This window comes from Thalassophryne amazonica, chromosome 10, assembly GCF_902500255.1.
Source record: "Thalassophryne amazonica chromosome 10, fThaAma1.1, whole genome shotgun sequence".
Taxonomy (NCBI): domain Eukaryota; kingdom Metazoa; phylum Chordata; class Actinopteri; order Batrachoidiformes; family Batrachoididae; genus Thalassophryne; species Thalassophryne amazonica.
In genome coordinates, this window is record NC_047112.1 from 33,602,861 (window position 1) to 33,619,771 (window position 16,911).

Sequence of the window (16,911 nt, forward strand, 5' to 3'; positions counted from 1 at the left end):
CACAGATTAAGGAGTGCTCCAGCCGGTTTAAAGACCGCCCACAGCTGCTGAGAGCGCGGCGCGCTCCGAGCACCGATCGACAGGCTGAATCAACCAGTTCATTTCCAACGTGAAGGCTTTGTTGATCTGGGACGTCGTCTGACTTACACAAAAATGGCAGGAGACGTGGACATCAGTACTTTTTCGGCACATTCCACTGTTACAGGAGTTTTTTTTCAAGGAAAGAGAAGCGGAGGGATGCGCCACGGAGCCGTTTATGGCGCGGCACAAAGCCACCTCCGTGTTGGTCTCACAGGACGGCTTTAGATGGCTTTCAGACAGCTGTTGATGGTTTTTCAGTCGTGTGACTATCCAAGAAACTGTGGATGAGCCTAGACATGCCAGAACATGTCCTGTGAGGCTTCATCACGGCGTTGCTTTGCGCCATGCGGCACCGCCGTGACGCGCGGAATTCCTCCGCTCCTCTTTCCATGACAAAAACTCCTGTAACAGTGGAATGTGCTGTTCATTTCTAAACTGGATGCTGTGTTTTATCTGGGACGTCGTCTGACTAGCACAGGAATTGCGAAGACGTGGACATCAGCACTTTTTCGGCACATTGAGACAGACGTGCGGAGGAATTCCGTGCATCGCAGCGGTGCCGCATGGCGCAAAGCAACACCGTGATGAAGCCTCACAGGACATGTTCTGGCATGTCCAGGCTCATCCACAATTTCTCGGATTGATTCAGCCTGTTGATCGGCGCTTGGAGCGCGCCGCGCTCTCAGCAGCTGTGGGCGGTCTTTAAACCGGCTGGAGCACTCCTTAATCTGTGTAATCCCCATAAAATTGTCCCTGAAAGCCATCTGAATTTTCCGAATGGTGTCCACCTGGAGGTCTCTCTCAGTTTCTGGAAAAAATTGATGCAGCAAAGCTCCAAATCGTTCAGACATTTATTCGCAATAAAAATCCAACGAGAGGGGTGGACCACTGCTCACACAAAGCCTGCTCACAGGCGAATGACGCAACCGACAGGCGTGAAAAAACTCACGCATGCGCATGAAGGTTCAAGCTTGGCTGATGCAATCACACGTGATTCAAATCCATATGGTTTTTGAAAAAATAAAAAGGTCGTATGCTTTTCTAACAGACCTCGTATATATACACACACACACACACACACACACACACACACACACACACACACACACACACACACACACACACAGGAGCTATTACAATAGCCTGGTCGCATGGCACACACAGTAACAAGACCTGGTTTGTCTTTGTCACTGTGGCAAGTAGAAAAAGCTGAAAATTTTCAGATTTGAACTATAAGTGCAGTCATCCTCTCATTGAAATCAATGGATCATCTGGTTTACCGTCTGCTGCTCACAGCCAACATGTGAACGCAGCATGACAGCTATTTTGGTCAGTGTATGATTCACACAGTGTACATATTTGAAGCTCAAATGTCACTATTTCACAGTGGAAAGTTGATAACATGAGCTGTAAAATTATGTACTTACTCTATTTCACTCTGCTTTTTGTTGGGTTTCATCATTCGCCTTCACATTCTTCCCCACTGCAGCAGCTCCTGAGCTGCTGAAATACCTACATGACACAGTGTGATTGTTGGGCTCCCGAGTGTTCACAGGTTTTTTTGAAATCCGGCATCTTCACCTGCTGAAGGCAGCCATGTGTCTTTTCCAATAAAATGTAGGTGTTATCTGTTCGCCCGCTGACTTGTTTCAAAAGCTGTTTCTGCAACTGAAGCCAGTTTTAGTCATGTCAATTTTTGCACAGGTGCAGGTGATGGAGCCAAAATGCAAACAGTTAGGAGAGTTTCCACCATAAAAACACTCGTGCTTTGGCGACAGATCTGATTCTTGTTGAAGAAAACAAGTAGATAGATGTTGGCAGTATCTTCATGGACTTCGTTGTCAATTACTCTGCTTCACATTTTTGTGCGTTGGCACTGACGGCAGCTTTTCTGCCCTGTTGTGTTTGGCTTTGCCTTTTTATTTTACACTGACCCACACCAACCTCTGTTTCCTTGTATTCAACCTGGCGCCATTTGATGCTACTTTAATCTTTGCACGTTTGGCTGTATGCAAACATGAGATTTGTTTTTTAGTTTGTTTTTTCAGGTAATGTGTCGTCTCTGGAAAAGCGTGTATTTTCCTTTGTTACCTCTTGTTGGGACAGATGTGCAGTGACAGGCCTGGGATGCGATAGTCGCATCTATTGATTTCATTTACAAAGGCGAGTGTAGAAGGGGGCTTGCGTTGACATATGTAGTGCCGTGTTTGCACAGCTGAGACTTTGATTGTGATAAAGAGCAGAACAATGGCACAAACAAGCGCTCGTTACAGGAACTGAAGGTCACAGGTGCTTTAATGGAGCCAGGTGGGAAGGCGTTTTCCTTCAGATGACCTTCTCAGTGTTGAAGAGCCCCCGAGAGCTGGCCAACGGCAGTCTGATCTTACCGATAGAGTGAGTGAGAAGAGGGCAGGAGAGCTTTTAGAGAGAGTGATAAGAACCCCACATATGAAAAGTATGGGTCGCATTACACATATTCTGCAGGTGGAGAGTACGGCTGATATGGATGTAACTGCAATGCCCTCTAGTGCATAGAGCCGGCACTGTCTACCTTGCTTTGGATGTCTTTTCATAAGTCACACTTTTTGTATAAAACTCACATTTAGTTGAATCCTGCACACAGATCACTGAGAGGACATATTTATGCTTGTTTATAATGCATAAATGTGATGTAATGATGTTCATTGTTCTGTGAACACTGAAACCTGCAAATTTCCAAATTTGATGGATATGATTCTCTTTATTCTTCACTTTTACATGCTTTTCCTAATGCAATATTAAGACAAATTGTTCTCTTTTCTAAACTCTTTCTTGAAGAACAGCCTGTAATATTTTAATCACTGGTTCCACAGGCCACCAAGCTGTAAAATTTGGTGGACAGAGTATATTTTTGGAGACACAAATGTTGTGGCTGGGGTGCCTGGCGTGCCTGGCTGGCTTTTGTTTGTCTTCTGTTTTCTGTCTTCTGTTTTTCCTTCCAGGTGGCATGCGTTCAGGACTGAGTGGCTGTGTGGCTGCGTTATTAGGACCTCACCCTGATCACCTGAGGCTGGTCATGTGCAGCTCGTCAGGACTCACAGCTGTGGTGCATCTTTATGGATTGGGGCATGGTTGCATTTAAGTCTGGAGTACACAGTGTGTATTTGCCAGAGACTCGACCTTGTGACCAGACGGGTGAGATCGTCGTCTAGAGAGCCATCTCATCATCATGGATGCAGAGACCGTACCAGGTTTGATGCCATGGTCTGTGAAAGAGGAGGGGGTGAGGTCTCACGTTCGTCAGCACACTTCCTCAGGTACTTTAGGTTTTGTGACTAACATGAGTACAGTCAGTAAATGTGGTGTCCCTCACACCTTATTATATTGAGCTGTTATCAATCAATCAATCAATCAATTTTTTTATATAGCGCCAAATCACAACAAACAGTTGCCCCAAGGTGCTTTATATTGTAAGGTAAGGCCATACAATAATTATGTAAAACCCCAACGGTCAAAACGACCCCTGTGAGCAAGCACTTGGCTACAGTGGTTAGTCGTTTAATCAGCTTCCACTGCAGTGGAGAATTGAACTGGGTGTTCCATGCCTGCAGGGTGGGAAGCTGATTGGTAATTAAGCCAGGAAGTGTTTGCTGTTTATGTACACCTTTGAGTGGTCTCTCTGTGTGTGGAGTGGTGGACTCACATGATGGTTTCTTCTTTCACAGACTCGGTTGGTCGCGGCCACCTGGGGGGGTGTCGGCGGGGTCCTTGGGTCCGAACTGTTCTGGCTCCAGACCGTTTGTGCTGCTGGGAGTGCACCGTTATTCCACCTCGCCAGACCGCGCACTCATTTGTTATTATTTAGCACTCACTGTTATGTTATTAAATTCTGTTATCCTTTGTACCGTGCTCTGCTTATTTTCTACTGGGTCCTACTTCAAACGCTGGTCGGTTCTCCACCCGCGTCCGACACATAACAACAAATGTAAACTTATATAGCAACAAACATTCATTTAAGTTATTACCTCCGCCAAGGATGTAATAAAATCATCGGCGTGTATTTATTTGTCTGTTAGCAGGATTACGTCAAAACTACTGCACGGATTTTGATGATATTAGACCAAGGAAGACTCTGTTACATTTTGGAGATGATCTAGATCCAGATCCAGATTCTGGATCAAGATTTCTATTTATATAGGCTTTGAAGGATTACTTCAAAATAACTTCATGGATTCTCACCACATTTGCACCACAGATAGATATTAGGGCATGGAAGACTCCACTGAATTTTGGAGGTGATCCGGATTCAGATTCTGGATCAAGATCTCACTTTATATAGGATTTGAAGAATTATGTCAGAAGTACTTGAGGGATTCTCACCAAATTTGCACCACAGATATTAGGGCATGGAAGACTCCACTGAATTTTGGAGGTGATCTGGATCTGCATTCAGATTCTGGATCAAGATTTTACTTTATATAGGCTTTGACGAATTATGTCAAAACTACTTCATGGATTCTCACCAAATTTGCACCACAGATAGATATGAGGGCATGAAAAACTCCACTGCATTTTGGAGGTAATCTGGATCCAGATTCTGGATCAAAATTTCCTTTTATATAGGCTTTGAAGGATTACTTCAAAACAACTTTGCGGATTCTCACCAAATTTGCACCACAGATAGATATGAGGGCATGAAAAACTCCACTGCATTTTGGAGGTGATCTGGATCCAGATTCTGGATCAAAATTTCCCTTCATATAGGCTTTGAAGGATTACTTCAAAACAACTTTGTGGATTCTCACCAAATTTGCACCACAGATAGATATGAGGGCATGGAAGACTCCATTGAATTTTAGACGTGATCCGGATCTGGATTGGCAGACATCAGATATCTCTGATTGCTCTTGTTCATTCTCTCACAGTTTTCAAGTTCAGTAACACTGCAGTTGAACTGTGCTTATGTTGTCAGTCCTGTATACGGCATGAGGCCCTTTAGTGCCCGTGCTGTTCCTCTATCATGAAACAAATACATTTCTTATAACTGTTTGAACTGAAAACTCAGGAAAGTTCATATGGTACAAATGTTCTCTCACAGAACAAACTCCACTGAAGAGTAAAGTAGGGGCACACAGTGCAGAACATCTCATCTTTCATGTCATATTCCAGCCACTTAATCTCCTTCATCCTTTCACGCCTATTTTTTTTTTTTTTTTTGAGTATTTCATAATCTGCCTTTTGCGTTTCTGTTCAAAGTGCTGTCATTTCATTAGCCGTTTGAGTAGGCTTGGTCACCCCATACTTGACATATACAATACAGTTTGTTAACAGCAAGAGCAGAATTTTGAATTTGAAAGAGGGAAGGATTAGGTGTGTTTGTGGAACTGTAGAAATCTGTATGTTATTGTAACATTGTGCTTACTTTTTTGTAAACGTGGTCATTGCATAGTGACACACACCGTCATGGAACATCTGGTGGCCAAAGACAAAATCTTTTGGGATGTAGATAATGCCTAATATGCTAAGGAACATCTCATGGAAATGCGTGCATGTGTGTGCTCACTGCAAACACTACAACCTCAAACAAATAGGCTTATACGTACTGAGGGGGGATATGCCTGTCCGTAATGTTAGACAAATAGCACAGAGCAAATTCCACCTGGGCTTTACATCTGAGCCGGTGGCACTGAGTTTGGACCAAGATAAGGAAGGCAGGTTTGGGCGCTTTGAGAGGCGGGGGCATTTCTTCTGAAGGTCAGACTGGGACACAACTCAGCCCTGGTGGGAGGATTTGTTTGATCTTTTTGTTGTTGTGGAGAGTGTATGTTTTTTCGTGTGAGAAGGGGCAAGGTAGGAGGAGGAGCTCCACAGGGTGGGCCGGCAGCGTGGGGACCTGGTGTAGAGTGGAGATTGGGGTCAGGCAGGTTGAAGGAACCGACCATGTCAGGGTTTTACACCTCAACAGTCAGCTCGATGGAGCGTGCAAATCATCAAAGAAGACCTTTAGCATTGTGACCCCAATGCCCCACCTCTACCAAATACACACACACACACACACACACACACACACACACACACACACACACACACACACACACACACACACACACACACACACACACACACACACACACACACACACAAAGCTACAACATGACACATAAATAATAACCTGGCCTCTTATGTCCAACCACCCTCCAAACATAACTCCCTTAACCTTTTCGTTCCTGACTCTCTCCTTCCCCACTGCGGTGACTTGTAACCACCAAGATTGAAATCTTAACCTTTTTCACCATGTAGACTTGTGTCACATTTTCATGGTTTGAGGTACAATGCAGTGCGTGTGTGTATTTTTTCTTGACCCCTCCTTTTGTTTCCTCTGCGCTCCACTGTTGTGTCCTTTCTTCTCATCTCATCACGAGAGCATAACAGCTCATCATAGCATCCAGTCAAGCTGTGAATCATCTTCTGTAAACCAGCAGGGACAGTCGCTATCCTGTGTGTGTCTTCTATTTGTCCTCCAATCATTTTACACCCGTGTGTATGTGATTGTGTGTTTTAGAGTTTCTGTTTGTCTGCCACATGTATGTCTTTGTGTGTGTGTGTGTGTGTGTGTGTGTGTGTGTGTGTGTGTGTGTGTGTGTGTGTGTGTGTGTGTGTGTGTGTGTGTGTGTGTGTGTGTGTGTGTGTGTGTGTGTGTGTGTGTTATAAAGTTTGCTCCAGTGCTAGAAATTCTGAGTCTCACGTACTAAATATATTGGCCTGTTATTGTTGTCCAGGTGATTCTGTTGTCACAGTCCTATTGTACTTAGTGATGAAGTGTAAACACGTTACCCTGTACTCAACAACTCAACTCAACTCAACCTTTATTTCTAAAGCATGTTTAAAATGACAGAAGTTGACCAAAGTGCTGTATATAATTAAAAAATGGGCACCAAGTTACCCCCAACTGTAAATAAATGAATTAAAAATAACAATAAAATTACAACAGGCAATAAAACAGATAAAAGACAAAGTAAAATAAAGAGTAAAAAGTAGTAAGAATAATAATTTTATTTTGTTTTATTTTATTTACATAGTGCCAAATCACAACAAAGCTACCTCAGGTGCAACACATAAGTAAGGTCTAACCTTACTAATGCCTAGAGCAAGCACACAGGGAGAACAAGAGTGTGATGAATTAAGGTTAAGAGAAACTGGGAACTTGTTCAGAACTCCACTTGGGTGTATTGTGTTGTGCATGTGCAGCAAAGTGTGCTTTTGTGAATTTAGCGGGCATACTTCTTTTGTTTATTTGCCTCATTAACATTTCTTTAAAAAAAAGTTAATGAGCTGCATACAAAGCAGGTGTGATGTTTTGCAAACTATACTACCTTTTATCTCAGAGAATCTACACCTGAGTGTATGCAGGTCAGCTTGAAAGTTGAACTACATGGTTCCATTTTTTTGTCAACAATTCCCATCAAGTCAAGTCTGGGAGCATGTGCTGGTGCTGGACTTTGCCACATCCATGACACCATGGAACCACCTTGGGACCTGGATGGCCATGACTCAGGCACACATCCAGTTTTGTTTGTTTGTTTGTTTTTTGTTTGTTTTTTTTGAATTAGCAGTTCCTCTGTCTTGTGGCTCAAGGTTTGACAGTAAGTTCTCTTTATTTTATTCTGGTTAATAAAACACCATTCTGTCTCACAAAACAAGTCTTTGCGCCAAATCTAAAAGAAAAAATAAAATAGACAGCTTCTCAAGAGCAAGCATTTTCTTGTATTTTTCATTTGAGGCCCATGGCCTCCTACTTCTGTATTTTACCTTATTTTATTGTAACTCATGCTTTATTTATTTGTTTGGCTGATCCGGCAACTTATATTACGAAGTGACTTATATGTCAAAAATATACTGCATTATATAGAAATAGTAAGTCCCTTCGGCTGCTCCCTTGTTTTTGCACTTGGGTCGCCACGGCAAATTGGCACAGGTTTTACACCGGATGCCCTTCCTGACGCAACTCCACATTACATGGAGAAATGTGGCAGGGGTGGGATTTGAACCCGGAACCTTCTGCACTGAAACCAAGTGCATTAACCACTTGGCCACTACAGTAAGAAAGTCCTAGGATCGCTTCCCACTTGCTCCTTTCTGTGTAGAGTTTGCATGTTCTCCCTGTGTTTGCATGGGCTCCCTCTGCATGCTCCAGCTTCCTCCCACTTCCAAAGACATGTAGGTTAAGTGATTTGTAAGCTTTAAATTGGCCATAGATGTAAATGTGTTTGTCTGTCTATATGTCAGCCCTGACACAGAATTGCAGCCTGTCTAGTGTGTACCCTGCCTCTCGCCCAATGACCACTGTGATAGGCTCCAGCTCCTCCGTGACCCTTAGTTGGAATGAGAAGGTATAAAGAATGACTGAAAGGATGAAGCAAATGTGCATGTTTAGTTCTGCACTGAGGTCTGTGAGCCCATTAGCTTCCACTTGCTAATGTGGTGTATGCATTATTAAAAGAAATGGGATGATTAAATTCATATAACACTGTCACAGTGTTTCTTATTCCTTTGGTCATGGAATAAGGATCAAAGCCACACAAACAGAAATATGGCTATGAAAACATAATCTCTGTCAAGGAGTTAAAGCAATCAAAATCAAAGTTTAGTCATGATCATAGGTCAGGATCAAACATTAGGCTAAGAATTCAATTATTACAATCAAAGGTCAGAATTAGGAGCACAACCAGTATCAAAGGTAAGTGTTCAGGGTCTCATGATTGTCTGTCCAAGACAGATTTCCCAGAAGGGACAGTAAAGTGTATCGTATTGTATTGTATTGTATTGTATTGTATCAAGTCTGGATTTAGTAGATAAAAGGACATGCGTGAACTATCAATTAAAATTTGATTTGGGTTTTAACTTAAATGTAACTGTGAGGTCTTGACAGATGTACGCATGTTCTGAGTGGCTTTCTACTTTTATTTGTATTCAGTTGTTTGTGTCATAGACAAATTTTCAAATGGTCTAAAACGTTGGGTTGGCTTGTATCAGAGTGGCAGATGCATCGACGCTGACAGCCATCGCCCTAGATTCTAAACTGAAATCATAAAAACACACACACATGCACACACACACACTTTGTGTCTGTGATGCCTGTCGGCTAAAGCAGCAACACCCAGAGGTGCACTACACCATAACATTGGGACTGCATGAATGCCCACCTGCCAGTGTGGCACAACATGCATCACTGAGTCTGACGCCCAGTGGGCAAACCTGTCACAGGTACACACTAATGACATGCTTCACTACCATGCATCATCCACATCATATCACGCAGAGACGCACAAATGGTTACATGCAAACATATACAAACAAACACACACATTTGTATGTACAGTTGATTGCACAAATGCACTTGCTGTGCTCAGATGAATAAGCGTCCACAACTCCAGTTGTTTTGAACTGTGCTCAGGTGGACTGAGATGGGAAATATCATTTACGAGCAAGCTTCTCTTCATCAAAGCATTAAATGGACTGCATTTATATAGCGCTTTTCCATCTGCATCAGACGCTCAAAGCGCTTTACAAATAATGCCTCACATTCACCCTGATGTGAGGCTGCTGCCATACAAGGCGCTCACTACACACTGGGAGCAATAGGGGATTAAAGACCTTCTGAGACAATAAATGTGTAGAACTCCTGGAATCAAAGAAGCAAGTCCCACAGCGCATGTTTTAAGTATTCAGAGCTTTGTACTTTTTCAGCCTTATTCCAAAATGTATGAAATAATTTTTTTCCTCAAAATTCTGCACACAATACCCCATAATGACAATGTGAAAGTTTTTTTTTTTAGATTTTTGCAAATTTATTAAAAATAATAAGACTAAGAAATCACATGTGCATACAGTAAGTATTCACAGCCTTCGTCATGAAGCTTAAAATTGAGCTCAGGTGCATCCTGGTTCCACTGATCATCCTTGAGATGTTTCTGCAGCTTAATTGGAGTCCACCTGGGGTAAATTCAGCTGATTGGACATTAATTGGAAAGGCACATACTTGTCTACATATAAGGTCCCAGAGTTGACAGTGCATGTCAGAGCACAAACCTAGCATGAAGTCAAAGGAATTGTCTGTAGACCTCTGAGACAAGATTGTGTACAGAAGAGTACAGAAACATGCTTATGCTTTGAAGGTCCCCATGAGCACAGTGGCCTCCATCATCTGTAAATGGAAGAAGTTCGGATCCACCAGGACTCTTCATAGACCTGGCCATCCGTCTAAACTGAGCAACCGGGGGGGTGGGGGGGGAGTGACCAAGAACCCAATGGTCACTCTGTCAGAGCATTCCTCTATGGAGATAGGAGAACCTTCCAGAAGGACAACCATCTCTGCAGCAATCCACCAGTCAGGCCTGTATAGTAGAGTGACCAGACGAAAGCTACGGCTGAGTAAAAGGCACATGGCAGCCCACCTAGAGTTTGCCAAAAGGCACCTGAAGGACAGTGACCCTAAGCACACAGCCAAGATATCAAAGGAGTGGCTTCAGGACAACTCTGTGAATGTCCTTGAGTGGCCCAACGTCTCTGGGAAGATCTGAAAATGGCTGTGCACCGATGCTCCCCATCCAACCTGATGGAGCTTGAGAGGTGCTGCAAAGAGGAATGGGCAAAACTGCCCAAAGATAGGTGCACCAAGCTTGTGGAATCATATTCAATAACAACTGAGGCTGTAATTGCTGCCAAAAGATGCATCAACAAAGTATTGAGCAAAGTGTGTGAATACTTATGCGTGTGTGTGATTTCTTAGTTTTGTTTTGTTTTTATTTTTTTTACTAAATTTGCAAAAATGTCAAAAAATGTTTTTCATGTCATGGGAAGTAGAATTTTGAGGGATGAAATGAATTTACTCCATTTTGGGAAAAGACTGCAATATAAAATATGGAAAAAGTGAAGCACTGTGAATATTTTCTGGATGCACTGTACATAGGTCCTAAGACCCATGGGTGCCAGTGCTTATTTCAGGATTCCACAGCATAAAATGGCTGAAAGTCTATAACATCTGCTGGATATGATGCCAGTTCAACACAGTTTACTTCCCCAGCCAAGGCTGGCACCCATTTAGCTCTGGGTGGACTGAGACAATGTAAATTAAGTATTGTGTCCACAGACACAAACAGGTAACTGTGAGATTTGATCCCAGGTCTACATTGGTAGACTTGCTCCTTATCCACTGAGCTACCTGCTTGACAGCAACCAGTCTTTTGTTTATTGCATTTTTTTACTCAAGTTTCAGAGTTTGCCTCCTTTGCAGCAGTGACAGATTTAAATCAGTCTTTGTTTGTCTCTTTAGATTGAAGGACGTGAGGTCTTTTGAATGTGGTAAATCACTATCAGGGACCAAAATATCCCTTTCTGTATTGCTGTTGTGAACTTGCCTCTTAATTAGCATTGATAATTAGTTCTCTGCGTGTCAGTGTGGTGACGGGGCCTGTCAGCGGTCCGTATTGATGGCTCCAATGTCTCCTTGCTTTTCTCCTTGTTAACTCCTGTCCGATCTGGACAACATTCTAGACATGTCTTGTCCATTTTACCACTTGGGGCCTCTTATCTGATTGTCACTTTGTCTGTCTGTCTGCCAGGATCGGGCACGAGGGACACAATGTTGAAAGCAGCTAAATGTCGTGCTGACAGTAAACAGTTGTGGTAAACAAGTAATTCCCTTTTTGTCTGGCGTATTCCATCTTTCATCACCCTCTGTGCTGGCATGCCCTTGAGCCATGACAATGACCTGCTATTGATTAGACAAGAACTTTTTGTGCAGCAAGATGTTAAAGAACGCACCTCAGTGATGATGAGACACTGACAGGCTGCAACTTCGTCTCAAGTACGTCCTGTTCTGGTGCATACACCCTCAATGACCTCACCGATGCTAATTAATAAGTGAAAGATGATGAGATTACGTATCATGCTTAATGTAAAAATGTTACATATCACCTTCTATTGGGATAAATGTGTACAGAAGCAGCCACCACCTCTGGAATCCATGTCACAGCCTGCTTATTATTATTACCTGTCTCTCTCACACGCTTCTTGCTTTAGTACCAGCCTCTTTCCAGACTCCGTGGTTTCCCCCGGCAACGGGCCAGGTTGCAGTTGGGGCATCCTTGGTGACTCCGACTATCTTCCCCACAGATGAAGCTCTCCTTCAGAAGCTGACCGTCCATCACAAAGCCTCCTGTAATAGACTGTGAGTCGTGACAAACCAAGCTGAGAGACCATCTGCGCACGGTGGGGTCCCGGAGATATTTTTGTCGCTGAGCGTCGCCGGCCAAAAATTCTCAGGACTGGCACCGAGCTCTGTTGATGAAAGAAAACAGTGGAAAACACCAAAACATTTCCCAAGGTCAAAGCAAAGATGTCAAAGACACTTGCATGCTGCCTGACTAAGTGCGATAAGTGTGTGTTTGTAAGTGCACATCTCTTAACAACCAGCTGTAGCTTAATATCAGTCATGTTCTGCTTTATAGCATTAAGCATGAAAAGTGGTGGCAGGTGGCAGGAGGGAATACTTCTGAGGATGCAAACTTATTTTGTTCACCTGTCTTGTTGCTTCAGCCTAATCAATGTGGTAATCTATCAGTCTAATGAGGCACACAATCTGATGCAGGACTCACAGACTAACAGCCAGATGGGATGTAAACATAGACTCTGGAGTCGTGCAGAGAGTGTTGCCATCAGCCCGCAGAGTGAAGAATGAAGTCCTGTGCTGAGTGTGTGACGCATGCACAAATGCACATTCACAGGCCAAAGTGACAGACTGCAAAGGAGGAGCTTAAATGCAAAGTGAACACCCACACAGCACATTCAGCTTTTGAACAAAATACTTCAAAGTTTTATAGCAAGTGTGGTGATTTATGCTGTGCAGATTATTACACAATATTTACAAAAATAAAAGAAATTGGAAAATAAATAAAAATCATAATCACCAGCTATTAAAAAGAATCCGTCTGCCACCTGTTTCAGTCACAGTATTGACAGATGTAGGCTCATGTTTCTGAGTATAAACAAACTAAACACAGCAGCAAAAGACAGATTTAAATGGAGATGGTTTGGACATATGCAGAGGAGGGACCCACTAGGGACAAGGATGCTGAGGACGGAGCCATCAGGCAGGAGAAGGAGGAGAAAAGGGCGGTCAAAGAGGGGGTTTATGGCTGTGCTGAGGGAGGACTAGCAGATGGTTTGTGTGACAGAGGAAGATACAAAGGACAAGGTGAGATGGAGATGGATGATCTGCTGTGACAATCCCCAACATTAATTTTAATAATCTAATGAATGCATTTACACTGGTTTGACCTCTTGCTCACCCTTCTCCTTGAGGAAATGCTTGTTGCCTTTGCGCGATGTGTCAATTTCGCTTAGTGGGTTAGTTTATGTGCCAACAGGAGCAAAAATGTCAGATTTTAAGGCTTTCCAAACATTTTTGACTGTTAAACCTTATTCAGAAAAATGGTATCTGACTCAAAGTTTGCGGAATCACATTTCCTGAAAGCTACCTGGCCCACTAATAGTTTCTAAAATTATCACAAAACTAACACACTAATGAAAACATGGCAATGCTAATAAGCTGTGAGCTGATTAGTTGAACTAATCAGCTAATCAGATATGCAGTCTCTCCAGAGATGTTCAATCGGATTCAAGTCTGGGCTCTGGCTGGGCCACTCAAAGATATTCAGCATTGTCCTGAAGCCACTCCTTTGATATCTTGGCTGTGTGCTTGGCGTCATTGTCCTGCTGAAAGAGGAACCGTCATCCCAGTCTGAGGTCAAGAGCACTCTGGGGCAGGTTTTTATCCAGGATGTCTTTGTACATTACTGCACTCATCTTTCCCTCAAATCTGACTAGACTCCAAGTTCCTGCTTCTGAAAAATATTCCCACAGCATGATGCTACCACCACCATGCTTCATTGTAGGGATGGTGCCTGGTTTCCGCCAAACATGAGGCCTGACATTCACACCAAAGAGTTCAATCTTTGTCTCATCAGACCAAAGAATTTTGTTTCTCATGGCCTAAGAGTCCTTCAGGTGCCTTTTGACAAACTCCAGGTGGCTGCCATGTGCCTTTTACTAAGGAGTGGCTTCTGTCGGCCACTCCACCATACAGGCCTAATTGGTGGATTGCTGCAGAGATGGTTGTCTTTCTGGAAGGTTCTCCTTTCTTCACAGAGGGATGCTGGAGCTGTGACCATAAGGTTCTTGGTCACCTCCCTGACTCAGGCCCTTCTCCCCAATTGCTTAGTTTAGACGGCGGCCAGCTCTAGAAAGAGTCCTGGTGGATCTGAACTTCTTCTATTTATGAATGATGGAGGCCGCTGTGCTCATTGGGGCCTTCAAAGCAGCAGAAATGTGTCTGTACCCTTCCCCAGATTTGTGCCTTGACACTTGTCTTGGAGGTCTACAGACAATTCCTTTGACTTCATGCTTGGTTTGTACTGACATGCACTGCCAACTGTGGGACGTTATATGTAGACAGGTGTGTGCCTTTACAAATAATGGCCAATCAACTGAATTTACCCCAGATGGACTTCAGTTAAGCTGTAGAAACATCTCAAGGATGATCAGTGGAAACAGGATGCACCTGAGCTCAATTTTGAGCTTCATGGCAAAGGCTGTAAATACTTATGTACATGTGATTTCTTAGTTTTTTATTTTTATTAATTTTTCAAAAATCTTTAAAAATAAACTTTTTCACATTTTCATTATCATTATGGGGTATTGTGTATAAAATTTTGAGGGGGTAAAATAAATTTCATCCATTTTGGAATAAGGTTATAACATGACAAAATGTTATAACCTGGAAAAAGTGAAGCGCTGTGAATACTTTCTGGATGCTCTGTACCTTGACAGCTGTGTGATTTATTTATTTATTTTGGGAAGACTGTATGGACCACGTCGCAAACTTCGATGGTGTCAGATGAAGCCCTATTGGAAGCGAAAAATATTGCAGCTCCTTGACTGGCTGTTTAAGGCTGGCTCCAAAACAGAACACAACCCCATAGGACTCTGTGTTAAAATGTCAAACTGTAGAGGAGAAATAAATATGTTTACAGCCTGGTGCAAACAACAATTTTGGTCTCTAGAGATAGTTTCTTCCTCCATGACAGCTGTACGGGGGGTGATTTTTTTTTTTTTTCTAACTTCTTAGTTTAAGAAGATTTAATCCATAAAGTTCTGTGTAATTGTGGGTGTGGTTGCTTTGAGTGACAGCGGTTGAACCGAGCGGCTCCGCCTCTCACTGTGACCGAAGCTCAAAGTCTGCTCTGTGCGGCTGGTAGCTATGGTGGAAGTTGTGTCATTTGGAGTATTTTATTACACACACCTCAAATAATATGGCTTGTTGTGTGGTGAAACATCCTAATGGATGCTGCAATACTTGCACTGAGTGAACCTTTCATCGGATTTAATGTTGTATTCTCATGGCGTTAGCACTTTTAGCAGCTGTTGGTCGCTTCATCAGTTAGGTCCACTCAGTGCACGATTACTGAGAAAATAGCGGCTCAAAACCATTAATATCCACACCAAAGCAAATCATTAGGGGAATCACCGGACAGTCCCCAAATATATGATTGAATAAACACCCGAACCAAGGTTGGCCTAGTTAGCGTAGGTGGTCAGACTCGGAGACAGGAGCATGTTCAAGCTTCTTTTGTCACACACTGAGCCACCAGCGCTTCACCTCTTTGTGCATTATTGAGTTCTTCAAGAACCAGCGCACCAACTGCTATCAACATGGCGACACCCAAACATGGGCTTCATGTCTGTTGCTCCAGGGCCCAGTTTCATAAAGCGGTTTAATCTTGTTTCCTCGACTAAACTCACTTAGTCGACTAATCTTTTAATATTAGCCGTTGCATAAAACGCTTAGTTGGCCGAATAACGTTTTTAGCCTGCTACAGAGGAGGCTAATCTTACTGTATTTTAATCAACAAAACGTCAGTGTACCTCAAAAATGGCAGCTATCATGTACCACCACTTGATGGAGCAGGAAGGAAGGAGAGCCTTGCGGCAAGAGCGGGTGTTCCAGGACCAGAATAATCCACTGGAGATGTTTATAGATGCCAAGGTTCAACAGTGATACTGCTTCCATCCGCCTACAGTCCCCTTCATCGTGGACATGATAGCTCCAGCCATCAACCACCAAACAAGGAGGAACAATGCCCTGCTAGCCCTTCTTCAGGTTTTGATTGTGCTGAGGTTTTATGCCTGTGGGACCTTTCAGCAGGTTATTGGCTGACGGTGTGCCGAACTCGGCCATGGTTACAGCAGACGACCAACACAGAAGTAATCAAAAATCTCATGCATTGGAGGCGTTTCTTGGCAATGACACTCGCGAGGCCACTTATGTCTGTGAAAATGGACTAATGTTAGATGACTAATCTACAAGTTTATCTGTTGATGTTACGTTTGGTAGACTGAAAGATTTGACTGCTTTACGAAACCGGGAAACTGTAGGTTACTGTAGAAAACCTATGGATGACATCACACAGGCCAGTGCGATGTCATCCATAGGTATGACATATGGTTTGGCCACATGGACGATCTGTGGACAGACAACAAAAAAACATTGATTGGCAGTAGGGTTGCCAACTCTCTGAAAAATAAATAAGGGACACCTCACCGCCAGGGCCGACCGGCCGACTGACCATTGCCTTCACCCTTCCCAGCGTCTGTGTGGAAAGATTTTTAACCATTTGACTGTTGACTTGACCCTGAATTTAGGTAGATGCATACATGCATTTGTTCTGATATGAACACGTGGAAAACAAATTATTATTTACCAATTTATTTTTAGTGCAAAATAAATTTTCA